Source organism: Falco punctatus (genome assembly GCF_963210335.1).
Source record: "Falco punctatus genome assembly, chromosome: 4".
NCBI lineage: Eukaryota > Metazoa > Chordata > Aves > Falconiformes > Falconidae > Falco > Falco punctatus.
Window position 1 is genome coordinate 102,115,064 of NC_137583.1, and position 14,008 is coordinate 102,129,071.

Below are 14,008 nucleotides of genomic sequence, written 5' to 3' on the forward strand. Positions count from 1 at the left end.
AACTCTTAGTATGTATCATTTCTTTCATAGAATCATAGAACCATAGAATGGCTTGTGTTGAAAGGGACCTTAAAGATCACCCAGTTCCAACCCCCTTGCCATGGGCAGGGACACCTTCCACCAGACCAGGTTGCTCAAAGCCCCATCCAGCCTGGCCTGGAACACTTCCAGGGATGGGGCATCCACAGCTTCTCTGGGCAACCTGTTCCAGTCTTCCACCACCCTCACAGTAAAGAATTTCTTCCTAATACCTAATCTAAACCTACCCTATTTCAGTTTAAAGCCATTACTCCTTGTCCTATCACTACATGCCCTTGTAAAAAAATCCCCTCCCTTTTGGTAAAGTAAATGCAGGCAGAATAATCTGCAATATAATTGTTTTAATTAGGGAGAGAGCTGTTGAAGAGACTGCCAAAGGAAACAAGAGAAACAGTCCCACCTCTTTTTAACCGGGTGGAAAGATGTTCTTGGAGAGTTATGTGCTGAGAATTCATTTGTAGCATAATGTCTTGGCCCTGTACAATATTTTGTTTGATTGCTGTGGCAGCAGACTTACCTACAATGGTTTCACAGAGAGATTAAAGCCAGGAAATCAACTTTTGCAGGTAAGAACTAGAAAGAAATGGCTCACCACTGACAATAAGCAGTTCTTCGAGGACTACCAGTTTACACACTCAGATTGGCAGAGTTAGCAAGAGTTTTTGCAACAGTGCCATCTGGTCTTCCTTTGGAGAAGAATGCTATACACTTGTTCAGATGTAGCACTGCACAAATGCATTGTTTAAAACTGGCTGATATTTGTAATGAGGTTAGTGTTGAAGTTCAAGCACTTCTGCAATTTGGTTAGCACAGTTAATTTGACAGGTGACTGGGTCTCCTTCTGAGCTGTGGCAAAGAATAAAATATGTGCAGTCAAATTTAAAGGTGTTCAGCCTTCTTCCTTGAACAAACTGTGCCTTTCTCAGAGGCTCTTGAATTGTAATCAGAACCAACTAGATTAAATCAGTGTCTTAAGAGAGAGACCTGTGGATTTATTTACCTTTGCTAATGTCAATCTGTATTAGACAATCAGGGTTCAGTGTGAATCTTTCTGGAAAGGATGAAGGCAATAGTGCTCCTTTAGCTCAACTAGCAAGGTGCTGCTTTTAATAGTAAAGCAAAATACTAAACTTTTTCTCAAGGACTGTAACTCTTTTACTGTTATTTACCCTGGGTGATTTTATAATTTCTAATGTCAGCGATCCTAAATTATTGAAGTCTTACAGAGTAGCAAGGACTCTCATGCTGGGACCGTAAGCAATTCTTATTTCTCAGCTGATCAGGAATGTTGTTTTCCTTCAGTGTGAGCTATAGCCATTGGATCCTTGCATTCATTTGTTGTGACACCCCTGAGAAATGGCTTCTCTGTGTTGCTATTCCACAAAAGAAGGAAAACAGGGAAGCAGCAAATATAGCAGGCTTCCCTGATGTGAAGAAGTTGCAGAAGAAACATTCTTTAAAATTTCCCTAAGAGTATCTGTTGGATCAACCAGCTTAGTTCCATGTTGCTCAGGAGTTCCCCTTACCCATGACATTAGAAAGGAGTGAGATTTGGTGAAGACATTTTAAGAAATTTAAAGAAAAACATATTTTATATGCTTTGAAAGAGAATGGTATTGCATTCCCTAAGCATCTTCCATTAGAAACTTTTAAAAATATTTAGAATTTTCTCATGTGCTTATCTTTCTGTTTTTATGCCACTCCTTTTCCCCTTGCACACCCTATTTTGCCCCTAAAATGATTGAATGGAGGAATAATTAGAAAAACACTGAAGTTTAATTTCAGACTGCCCTGAAAAATCTTCTCCAGATTTGAATATAAAAAACCCTATAATTTTCAAAATAATGCAACTTTCTTATTAAATAAAACATGCCATTTATTTTTTCATTAACTTTTTGGTTTTTAGAAGCACTGGCAGTAACTATGGTGACTATTATTACTATCCTGCTATAAAGAACATAGCAGCTTTTGTGTCAGGGTTCAAAAGATGAATCAGAACATCTGGAGATGGAAAGAATGACATAGGTAACTGTAAACAACTTGCCACATTAGTTTGTTTTCTTAAGTTACTTTTCTTGATGTTTTCCACATCCAATAAAAGTGATCATATGTAAATTAGAAGTATGGCCAGTGGTCAGATTTGCAGAGCTTACAAAGCGTTGGAACTGCCTTACATTCCTGCCTGCAGAGACTAAAGAACTGTGGCATTTGCTTGTTCTTGTCAGAGCTTTCTCATCCATTATTAGTGTTCACTGTTACAAAGACATACAAATGAGATCTGGACATTTGTGCTAGCTACTGTACAAAAATAAATGTAAGTACAATGAAAGTACAACTGTCGTCTGAAAGGGTTATAATCTTACAAAGCTGGATGAATTGTGAGGAACAGGATGACATGTCCATGGTCATACATCAGCTATATTGTAGCAATGCCTCAGGTCTCTACAGAAAGATGGTGATGGGGAGAATCTTCTGTGCTAAGCAAGATACAAAACTAAAATTAATTATTTGAGTTAAACCAATGCTGCATCTCCATGGACACTGTTAGATAACTTTATTTCTGGCTTATGTTGTTACAGATTAAATCAGGTGGGAAGTCACCTCCACAAGTAGGAGAGAGCTACCTAGAGTAAGACTGAGACATCTCCATTAATTACCCTTATCTGGAGAAAATACCGGAAAAAATAATACATAACCAACGACTGGAAGCTTAAAGGAGTCGCCTTTGAAATTAGATACTTCCTTTTAAAAGTTGGGAGTATGGCCGATCATTGGACAAACTGGTGCAGGCAGTGGTGGATTCTGCATTTCTTCATGTTTTCAGATTGCGAATGTGTACTGCAACTAAACACAAGTTACTGGACTAAGTCAGAATAAAAAAATGTGGGTCAGACTAAACTAATAGAACTTTCTGGCCATAAGTTCCAGGAATCTCTGAGCGAGTGTGAGCATAGTAGGAGAGGTGTGGGCAGCAGCTCTGTCTGTCTAGCTCCAGCTGCTTCTTCTCACTGGCTGAGGGCTCAGGGCAGAACATTTCTCTAATCCATGGCTACTAGGAAAGCGAGATTCTTTATCTTTCTTGTTTTGGACTAATCTTTCCTTCTCTCTGAGCTTCTCTGCCATTTGTACCAGGCTTTTTTTACTTGTATAGATTCGGATTTCTTGTAGAAACCCCTCCATGTATGGCAGAAAGAAAAAACATGGCTTCAGCTTCATGGAGTCTGCCTTGAGACAAACAACTTCAGTTTGGCAGGGATGGAGAAATTTATGCTGAAGTATTTGTGTGAATTTGATTAATTAACCTCACACCAAATGCTTTGTCTAAATTTTCTGGTCTGCCCATTCTCCCCAGCAATGATCACTATGAATGGGAAAATGGCTGTTTCCATGAATGGCTCCATAAGCAATGATGTGCTAGATGTGCCTGCTTACCTACCCTGTTTTTCTACAACAATGACAGTTTGGAATGATTCTTTATCTTTCTCTTGCAGTTGTGACATACATGAGAGAGAGCAAACAATTCATTTAATTACAGGATCACAGAATAGCCCAGGTTGGAAGGGACCTTGAAAGATCATCTGGCCCAACCCACTGAATCCACAGAACCAGAAGGCAGGCCCTATTCCCAAATCATTGACAGGCATATATAAACACATATTTTCTACCAGCCTTACTTTGTGTACTTTGTGAACTAATTACATTCATCAGATGTTCAGTTTAGGCTGTGAGGTTGTCCCAAAGTATAGCAAGGCTTTGTTTTGCCAGGGTATGCCCCTTAGCCAGAAATGAATGCAGCCACAGTTGTGATGGAAAGGGAACCTGAGGAAGAGCTTTACAGACACACAGCTGCTCTCTTGCTATATGAACAATCAAGGCAACAACCCCTGATTGGTGTGAACAAGCTTTTAACCTTCCTCTCCATAGAAATCTGTATTACCCACAAATTTACAGCTGGCTTCGTGTCATATGAATTCCAGTCAGGTCTATTGCTCAGTTTAATTCAAAACAGCTTCCATGTTTCCCAACTGGTGTTTCACAAGTTAGGCTTAAGCGCATCTCCAAAATCTGAGTCTGGTCCACAGAGCCCAGTAAAACTTTTGGCCCCAGGCCTCACATATCTACAAGATATTCTAAAATGATCAAGGATAGAGGCAAGCTAATTTGCCCATGAATTTTGCTTGTGACAAGGAATACTGACTCAAGGGTGATTTATACTTTGAAGACCAAAAGCATTTTTGCTATGCAATTTACATGTTCTTGCATGTGTTTTGAAGTCTTGTCTTCAGTGCCATAGCAGTCTGTGTATCCTCACTTCCATCTAAGCCTTCTGTGTCAACCCTTACCGTCCTGCTCTTCTGAAGAAAAACAGGCATTTTGGTGAAGTATTCCTTTCAGTTTAGTTTACTTTTATTCACATTCTTTACTATCATATGAAAACCATCCTCTCTACAGTGGTTTGACCTGTACTCCCTAGGATTTAGTCACTTGTCAAAATAACCCTAAATATTAGACTATTTCACTGTTTTAGAAGCAAGCTTTTCCACCCTCCTGTGTTTTTAATTCTAAATGAAACAGTTGCCTTTACTTGACTAATTCAAACATTTTTGTTATTACATCAGAAACACAATATATTACCAAACTCAAATCAAGTTTGGAGCAGCAGAGAACATCTCAGTATTTAAGTGTTTTGAAACTAATTGCATTCTGCAGATAGCTAAGTGAATAAACCACAAGAACTGACTTTTGCCCTCAGGTGGTCTCACTCATGGAACTTCAGAATTCAAATTGTTTTAAAACTTAAAAAATTTGAAACTTTGAATATTTGAGTACTTGAAAACCTTTATGGCCTCCCTTGAAATAAAAGCATCCAAAGCTGGAAAGAGCCAGAAGGTGAAAAAAAAAAGAGCTACTAAGAATCCTAAACAGAATCCTAAATCCTAAACAGAACAAGGCTCTATCTGAGTACCTTCCACAGGACATCAAAAGCAGTGATAGTCCTTGGTTGCCTGGATGGGATTCTTTGTATATGCTCTGTGGGATCAACATTCATTAAGGTTTTTTCCTTTTGTGGGAGAAAGCTGGGAGAAAAGAGGAAGGGATTATGGAATAAAAACAGCTGTTGAATTGTGTCATATATGGTAATAAACTCCTGCCCTTCCCCCCACCCAATCACACAAGGAAAACTGCAATATTCCATTAAGATGATCAGAATCCAGCAGATTCTGGGAAGAGGTACAGACACAGCAAAGCAAAACCAGATTCATATTGTGAGTAGTTCTCACACATTTTTTTCTGAACCTCCTGATCTAAAGCACATCAGAGTTATGCAGCTGTCCTTGACATTTCTTCAGTTTCTTTGAAAGTTATGGCCAAGGCTGTAAACAGGTACTGAGAGAAAGTGGAAGTCTGCGGAGGGACTTGAGTTCAGACTGAAAAGGCGCTGAAAGCACCTTACACTATGGAAAAAGCCAGCAGCCACCTTCTGGACCCATTCACAGGTTTTGGATTCCGCTTGTGTTACAGTTCAGGCTGGTGGTGACAAATGCATGAATCACTGGGACAAGATGCCCATCTACAAGGAAATGACAGAGCTGAAGGTGAGAGAAAGCAATTCTGCAAATTTGACCGTCCAAGTCTAGTGAGGAGTCAGCCATAACTCTGATGAATAAGGGCTGCATATCTTTGAGGAAGAGCAGTGACAATGTTTTGGCTAGCTCTTCAAAGTGTTTCCCCTTTCAGCCAGACACACTTCCATCTTGCCTGGATTTAGCCTGAGCTGACTGTTCTTCATCTGGATGGCTCCTAGTAGGCATTTTGACATGGTATAAGTGATGGTGGTTGCAATGCTCAACAGTGGGTATACAGAAAGACAAACAAGACAAGGTAATCTTGGGTAGATACCATTAGCAGTAACTGTGACGTAACATATTAAGGTAGAATTCCCTTCTAGGTATTTCACTAACACCCTAACGAAATCTATAGCCATGCCATGTACTCTGAACACTTAGCAAAAAGCGCCAACCCTCGTGTCCTGGTAAGGAGCTCACCTGCAAGACAGAACTGAACCACAGGAATGGGGCTAATGTCTGTTAATTGGCAGAGCCTCCTGCTGGAGACCTTCTGCATATGCTTCGTGACACAAAAACCTCAGAAGACACCCTTTTCTTTGGCATAGCTATGCCTACCCTGTGTTGTTGGTAGGCTTTTAACAGGCTGTGCTGGCTAAGAGAAGATTTTCCCCCACACTTCTGTCCTGTATGAATATGCATGTGAAACACTGCAATACAAGCTTGCCTTTCAGAAGGGATGAACATCTCAGATAAATAACCAGATTTTCACAAGCCCCAGCACCCATGCAGGAACCAGAAAGAAGCTTTCCAAACCGAATAAAACCAAACCCACTTTGGCATACGTGAGCGCAATAGGAATCTTGGACAGTCTGTGACTGAAATGGCCCAAAGGAACCAAGCTCCAAGAATCTGTCCCTGCACAGAGCTGCTAAGTTCTTTCAGAATAACATCCTTCATTGCTGTGGCCCCATACTTAGCTATGGCAAAATCACCACTAGACACATTTACCTATTTATATGATATTGATGAAACCAGTGGATTCTCAGATTGTAAATCTAAGACTGCCATCTGCTCAGTGTTCTGGCCTTCTGAGTGCTTGCTTGCTGTTCTTGGATTCTGCCTAACACACATTCTTGCTGCCACTGAGGTCAAGAAGGAGTTTATTGTTACAGGTGGCAACAGAGAATGTACCTACAGAAGACTGTAAGTTAAGCACCCATAGAGCAAAGCTGCTTCATAATGAATCAAAGAAGTAAAAGCAAGGTTTAAGAACAACAAAATATATGCTGGTCAGAATTTGTCTGCATTATAGTATTGCTGAGGGGATGTATGTGAAATACATAGAACAATGTTCAAAAGTGCCAAATAAACTCTTCTTTTGCTTTAGCTGATGATTTGCAAACTGAAAATAGTGTCCCTTTTGTGTGAGAAAAAATGCTCTAGATTGGAATGCTTCAAGAAAATCTGCACAAATTCAAACTATTTCCAAAGACAGAGAGCAAGCCCCTGAAAAATTTGCCCCTAAAATCACCGTGCTGATTGCATTTGCCTACTACTTCCTTCTCTCTTCCTGCAGTTCATCCATATTCTTCAGAGTTGCAGTCCCAGGATGATCAGTGTTTGCTGCTCAAGAAATCACTCATTCCACAGTGCACGTAAGCAGTACTCTCTGTGAGACTTAGGAGTATGCTGAAAAAGGCAAGCTGTATTTTCAGGTGTCTGGTGGGCTGAAAGTTAGTCAATGGCTGATGTGCGCTTCCAGTTTTGGAGTTTTCCTTTCTGCCTTTGTTTCATGACACAGTCTGGAATTACTGGATTCAAATGGGTATTCATGCTTTATGGGTTCTTAAAGAACAATTTCATACTTAAAGCTGAGACATCTATCCCCTAAGACAAAGAGCTCTCCTTTTATTTATGGATAGATTTTTTGCAAATAACAGATAATACAAATTGGAAGCCACAACTGTACCATATCAGTAATGACTTTTGCTTGGTGTTTAAGACACATAGGCAAGGAAGGGAAAGAGATGAGGGGGATTGGACAGACGATGGGGACATCAAAATGTCTGTTACATTTCCAGAATTCCTTTCCTGGTAAGACTTTGAAATCTCACAGCTGTTGCCCTTTTGCTTGTATGATTATTTCTCCAGCTGTGTGGAAATGCTGCAAAACCATTTTGTGACCTGTCAGAAAATATTTTGACTCAACAATCAATGACATAAAAGTTCTGCTGAATGGGGTTGCTTAACTCTGGATAAAACTGTATTGTTGATTCTCAACAATGTATTTGGAACTGAGGTGTTTAGGATGCTTTCCCATAGCAAAGTTGCATTCTTTATCCTTGTAAGAGTTTTGAACCTGATTCTTTGTATCTCCTCTATGCTGTAAAGCCCTAGTTAAGGAAAGGATTAAAAGGCAGTTTAAGGGGAGTCTTCTGCCTTCGGTACAGACTGATTTCTGGCCCTGTACTATGTGCAGGGATAAAGCCCCTGCAAATCAGAAAGACTTTTTTTTTTTTAACAATAGATTTTAGGGTGGCTATTCAAGTACCTAAGAAAATGGAGAGGGAGGAGAAGGAAAACTGATCTATGAGAGCAGTGAGGCAGGAAAAGTCTGGGAAAGTACTACAGAGAAGTGATTCCAGTTGCTTGGTAAATGCTTCCCCTGATAGTTCTGGGTACTTTTGCAAAACGTCTCAGCGAATCCTGCAAAGAGATGCAGTTCAGCCATTCCTCAGACAGGGCTGACTGACTGCTGGCCACCTGGCAAACTGGGGAGATGGTCGGTGATGGCAGGTGGCTTCTGAGCTGCCAAGTAAGGCCAGTGGTTTGCAGCATGGTGGAGGACCAAGGCAGGCTCACTTCAGCTCCCCACGTTGCCATGAGAGGACACCAGAAGTCTTGCTAACTCTGTTTTCTTGACAATGACAATCACAAAGCAGTGATTAATCCTTCACAATTACACAAAAAAGGGGGGAAAAAAAAGCTAGAAGGAAGCCTGACTACCTTTCTCCACAGCCAAGTATATGTTTTCTACTGTTTTGTGATACTGCCCCACAAGATCAGGCTACGACTGAAAAATGTTGCTTCCCATCATAGTCAGTCTTCAGAACGTAAGCCAATGGTTGGAGAGATCAAGAGGGAATCCTGTTGCACACAGAAGTACAAGAAAAATGTTATATACCTGGCTAAGTGCACAACAATGTTTGTTAACTTATATCTTAAAATGTTGGCTGCATCTTAAGGTACGAAACTCGGCTAAAATGGGTAGATTTTTTTTGAGAAGAAATTAGGCAAAACTACTGCTGGTTAACAACTGCCCACAGATTTCCCAGCCTGCTTTTACGAAGACATTAAGGAGGAGACACAAAATTTGGCAAAATAACTGATTTTCAGACAGATGATTTCCCACCTCACTTAAAAACTTTTTTAATAAGCACCATTCAACCCTCAGAAAAATGGTGTTGCCTGGCTTTTGCTTCCCATAAGAAAGGGCTCCCAAGGGTCAGTTCTTTTGACTCCTTCCAGGAATACTTGCACATATAAGAAAATCCCGAAGTGACAGAGTCCAGACTGACAAGGCACATTCTACAGTTACATTAGATTCATTTCTTAGAAAAACATCACATTTTCTGTAATTTGTTTCATAATCTGGCATTTAAGGCCAAATATTTACCCTGAACAGAAAAGTAAGAGGGCAGCAAAATTTATGGATGAATTGTACTGAATTCATTTAGGTTCTCAAGATATTAGTGGGTGCAGAATTAGGCTGTCACCACCATTTTCAAAGCCCTATTTATCTGAGGTAGTGTTGAGCTTCACAGATGTTCTAGAGCCTCTGTGTGGGGTTAGGGTCTAGGACAATAAAAAAGGTAGACTCTGATGTGGTGGCGCTCTTGTTCAGTCTTTCAGACTTGCACCCAAAATTCCTTACAGGTCTGCATTTTCACTGGAACTCTTGTGGGAAAAGTAAAAGGAAACAGGGTTATCAGAGGCTAGGAAGTGAAAATCACAAACTAAGAAATAAGGTTTTAGTGCTACAAGTGGGATAAAATCCTGAATGCATTTCCTTCTGTCAAGCTCCTGGGAAATGTATGGTGAAGTAAACCAGGATGTGGATTCAAGTATGTGTGATAATTTCCCTGTCCTTCTTCAATATTCCAGCGGTAAATGTGGTTTATCAAGTGATAAACTTTGATGTGGCACAGTGACTTAATCATAGAATCACATAGGTTGGAAAAGACCTTCCAGATCATTGAGTCCAACCATTAACACAGGACTGCCAAGTCCACTGCTAAACCAGGTCCCTAGAAACCGTATCAACATGGTTTTTAAACACTTCCAGGGATCGTGATTCCACCATCTCCCTAGGCAGCCTATTCCAGTGCTTGGCCATCCTTTCAGTGAAGAATTTTTCCTAATATCCAATCTAAACTTCTCCCAGCACAACTTAAGGACATTTCCTCTTGTCCTATTGCTTGTTACTTGGGAGAAGAGACCAACACCCACCTTGCTACAGCCTCCTGTCAGGTAGCTCTAGAGAGCAACAAGGTCTCCCCTCAGCCTCCTCTTCTCCAGGCGACACAACCCCAGTTCCCTCAGCTGCTCCTCACAAGACCTGTGCTCCAGACCCTTCACCAGCTCCGTTGCCCATCTCTGGACATGCTCCAGCACCTCTACATCTCTCTTGAAGTGAAGGGCCCAAAACTGCACACAGGATTTGAGGTGCGGCCTCACCAGTGCCAAGTACAGGGAGACAGTCACTGCTTGTGTCCTGCTGGCCCCACTGTTTCTGATACAAGCCAGGATGCTGCTGGCCTTCTTGGCCACCTGGGCACACTGCTGGCTCATGTTCAGCCAGCTGTCAACCAGCACCCCCAGGTCCTTCTCCACTGGGCAGCTTTCCAGCCACCCTTCCCCAGCCTGTAGACCTGCCTGGGGTTGTTGTGACCCGAGTGCAGGACCCGGCACTTCTCCTTGTTGAACCTCATACAATTGGCCTTGGCCCATCAGTCCAGCCTGTCCAGATCTCTCTGCAGAGCCCTCCTGGCCTCCAGCAGATCAACACTCCTGCCCAACTTGGTGTTGTCTGCAAACTTATTGAGGGTGCACTCGATCCCTCAGCATCTTTCTATAACTCTGAAGTATTAGAAGTTAATACTGTGTAAAAAAATTTCAAGAGGAACAATGACTGGAGCTTCCCAGGAAGTCTATATGCCAGAGGGGAGCCATTTCACAGGCTGCCTTGTGCAGACTGCGTAATTGTTACAGAGAGTAAGTTGTTTTGCCAGAGAAGAGAAAGAGGGGCTAAAAGGAAACAATTCAGTTAACTGAACACAGTCAACAAGTTCAGTTTAGGTGTTGTAGTGTAGGTAAGACATCCTCATATGACACAGGACCTATGAGAGATTTCAAGACAGAAAACAGAAAGCCTTAGGAAATACCCTAAGGCACTGAAATGCCTCTTGACACCTATGTTTAGACAAGTAAATCTCACCTTCACAATCAAATGAAGCAGTGGAAGGGACCTGGTGAGCAGAGAGACATCTGAGATAGAAGGACAAGACCTAGAGGAGATGGGCAGAGTACACCCACAACAAACTCTTCTACAAAACCCACAAATTAAGCAGCTTATTATAGGAAAGGAAAGACAAGATAACAGTGCAGAAGAAGAGGGGAAAAAAAAGAGAAGAACTTTGTTCAGAATACGGACAATCTAGCAAAGGGCAAAAACAGGCATTAGAGGAACATGTCCTGGAAAGGGGATATGAAGGGTAAGGAGCAAGGAGAGAGGGTAGATCTAATTTGGTACAAACCACCAAGTTCAAAATAGGTGAAATAACACACCTCACTCCATAAAACTACTTTCAAGTACTTTCTAAACAATTTCCCTTGAAAATGATAAATCATGAGTTTTTATAGCAATGCAGAGCATGCTGTCTTAAAACTTTTCCTAATTTTTCCATAAGATTTCAGAAACTGTCAATTTCTCTTTGTCACTTCCACACCACACCTAACATGTTCTCAGACAATGAAATTAAAAGAACATGAACCTGACAGTCTTTAGGATAAAAGAAGAAACCACACAAGAGGGAAATGGATGAAAAATTACAGGTTTTTCATTTTTTTCCCTGAACCATCCAGTGGGCAAAATTCTCCCAGGGGTTATCTCTCTGAAGTAAGGACAATTGCAGTGCTGTAATTAAGACAGAGAGATGACCAGTTGCCTCTAATTACATTTTGATTTCTACTATGTTTTATGGTTATTTTTTCTTTGAAAGCTGTTATTCACTGGAATGAGCCTGAACAGCTGTGAGCCTTTCTTGGTGATGTGGGTTAGGAAATACCATCATTTGAACTGATTAAGTGTGCACATTCCACTTGTCTTTATCTCATTAAATTGTAACACAGAATACACTGCACACGCTGGAAAACACACAGATCACACACATACTTGTGGGAGACTAGCACTTGATAACTAAAGACGCCAGGCTTGCCTAGCAGTCACCTGGGATTAATTCCCACATTGCACAATATGTATCAGTTTCATAGACCTCATAAAACTGGGATTATGATTTCAACCCTATATTAAGGTACATGACATATTTTCAGCTGGTTTAAAAATGAAAGAGAGAGAGTGTGAAGAAAATTTTCTAAGGAGGTAATATGGGGCACAATTTGCATTACAAAACCCTTCTTATGTAGGCAATATGGTATTTTGCCCCGTGCTCTATGTCAGGAGGCCACAACCTATCTGAAAGAGTTGCATCAGGATGTAATTTTCTTCCCCCAAAATAGAGATTAAAACCTGCCTAGCAAAAATATACCAGAGTCCAGGACATGATGCACCTGCAAGAGAGAAAATTTTACTGAGAGCATCTCAATTCTTTATGCGACAATGGTTTCCAGCTTAATTTAGATTTAAACAGAAGCAGGGAGGTGTTGTCTTCTACAGATCTCTTATAACCTTGCTCCTAGCTCTAGACCACATAGCATGAAAGAATGTCTGTGTGCCATCTTTGGCTTTCCTGTCTTTCTTGCTGATCTCTGTTGTGGACTATTGCAGCTCTTAGATCTATTCTTGGTAAATGCAATATCTCAGAATAAAGTCTTATTTTGAACTGTATGTTCCCTATATAAATAACATAAAAAGACAAACTCCTGATACACTCAGTATCTCTTATGTCATTCCTGTGCTCAGTGTACTGAAGTGATAGGGACTAGTCAAATATTAACGATCTTCAGAGCCTTTGCAAATGCCAAGGCTGTTTTGCCTTAGGCCGGAAATTATACAAAACCATTTTCTTAATGAAAAAAAAAATACTTTAAGAGACTGATTGGGTGCCATGTATATGGAGGTCAGGTTATTCTGCAGTGAACTGCACTGAAAAGCTCAAAGCCCCATTCAGTAATGCCCAGCCTGGCTCTCCTAGCCTGGGTCAGTTGCCATGGCATCTGCAGAGCTCTTTAAAGAGAACCAAAAGACAATGTAAGCTACATCTGAGTCAGCTCAGTGCCTGACCTAACAAAACCACTGTTGCCTAAAACTGGGTAATCCTGGTGGCTTTTACATGAAGCGTACTAGTTTAATCCAGAAGATAACACTACCAAGGCAGGATGGTGCATGTAACAGTTATGAGCAATAAAATAATTCATTTAGCTCTGGGCTTGTCAAAGAATTAGAGGTGCCTCTGCATCGTAACACCAGGTGTCAGAGAAGCTGGCAACTAAATACAAAATAATGCACCAATGTTCAAACGAGCACCCAGAGTAAAATGACTCATTGGGCAAGGGTTAAAACTTCAGTTTTGCCTTTGCTCTGATGCTTCCAAAAATACACAGATAAGAAATATAGGTTTGCTAGGAAGGAAGGAGGTGACAGAGAATCTGGTCACATGATTAGTACTGATGTGGCACATTTACTTCTGATCAAGTGATGGAGAGATGCCTGTTCAGGAGAGGACCATGTTCACCTCTGAAGGGACATCTGTGGTCTCTTTCTATTAGCTGGTCATTTCTCAGCACATGTGGGATTTCATTCAATGCTCACACAGATTTTGTGAAGGCAGAAAAAACAGCATGAGAAGCAGAGGCCAACAGTCTTGTTTCTCAAGCCTCTGATCAGCCCCTGTCAAACTCATTTTCCTGCCAACGATAGCAAAAGAACGTAGTGCTTGAGTGCATAATAGTGGGAGCCAGAATTCAGAAGCACATGGAGAAATTCCTCCTAAACTTTTAGGAGTGACTAAAGACTTTGAACACCACCTTCCATGCAAAATACTGGACATAGCCCATTTCAGTGCAACGTATATCCATTCCTAAAGCAATCATAATGAAACCTTCTTTGCATTGCATGAAAGAGAAGGGGAGTTTTGTCTTGTAAATTGTCATTTTTTTTA

At 40.9% G+C, this 14,008-nt stretch overlaps 1 long non-coding RNA gene across 4 annotated transcripts in view; it reads left to right on the forward strand.

Annotated features, from left to right (window-relative positions):
• Nucleotides 1-14,008, forward strand: part of LOC308063841 — a 48,853-nt gene that overhangs the window by 10,536 nt on the left and 24,309 nt on the right. For 2 of the 4 annotated variants that reach the window (XR_013928105.1, XR_013928106.1), the window contains exon 3: nucleotides 2,619-2,755. This is a non-coding gene — a long non-coding RNA (uncharacterized lncRNA). Of the gene's footprint in view, nucleotides 1-2,618; nucleotides 7,265-14,008 lie in introns of those variants that run through there. The other 2 variants (XR_013928103.1, XR_013928104.1) reach the window with 2 other exon arrangements.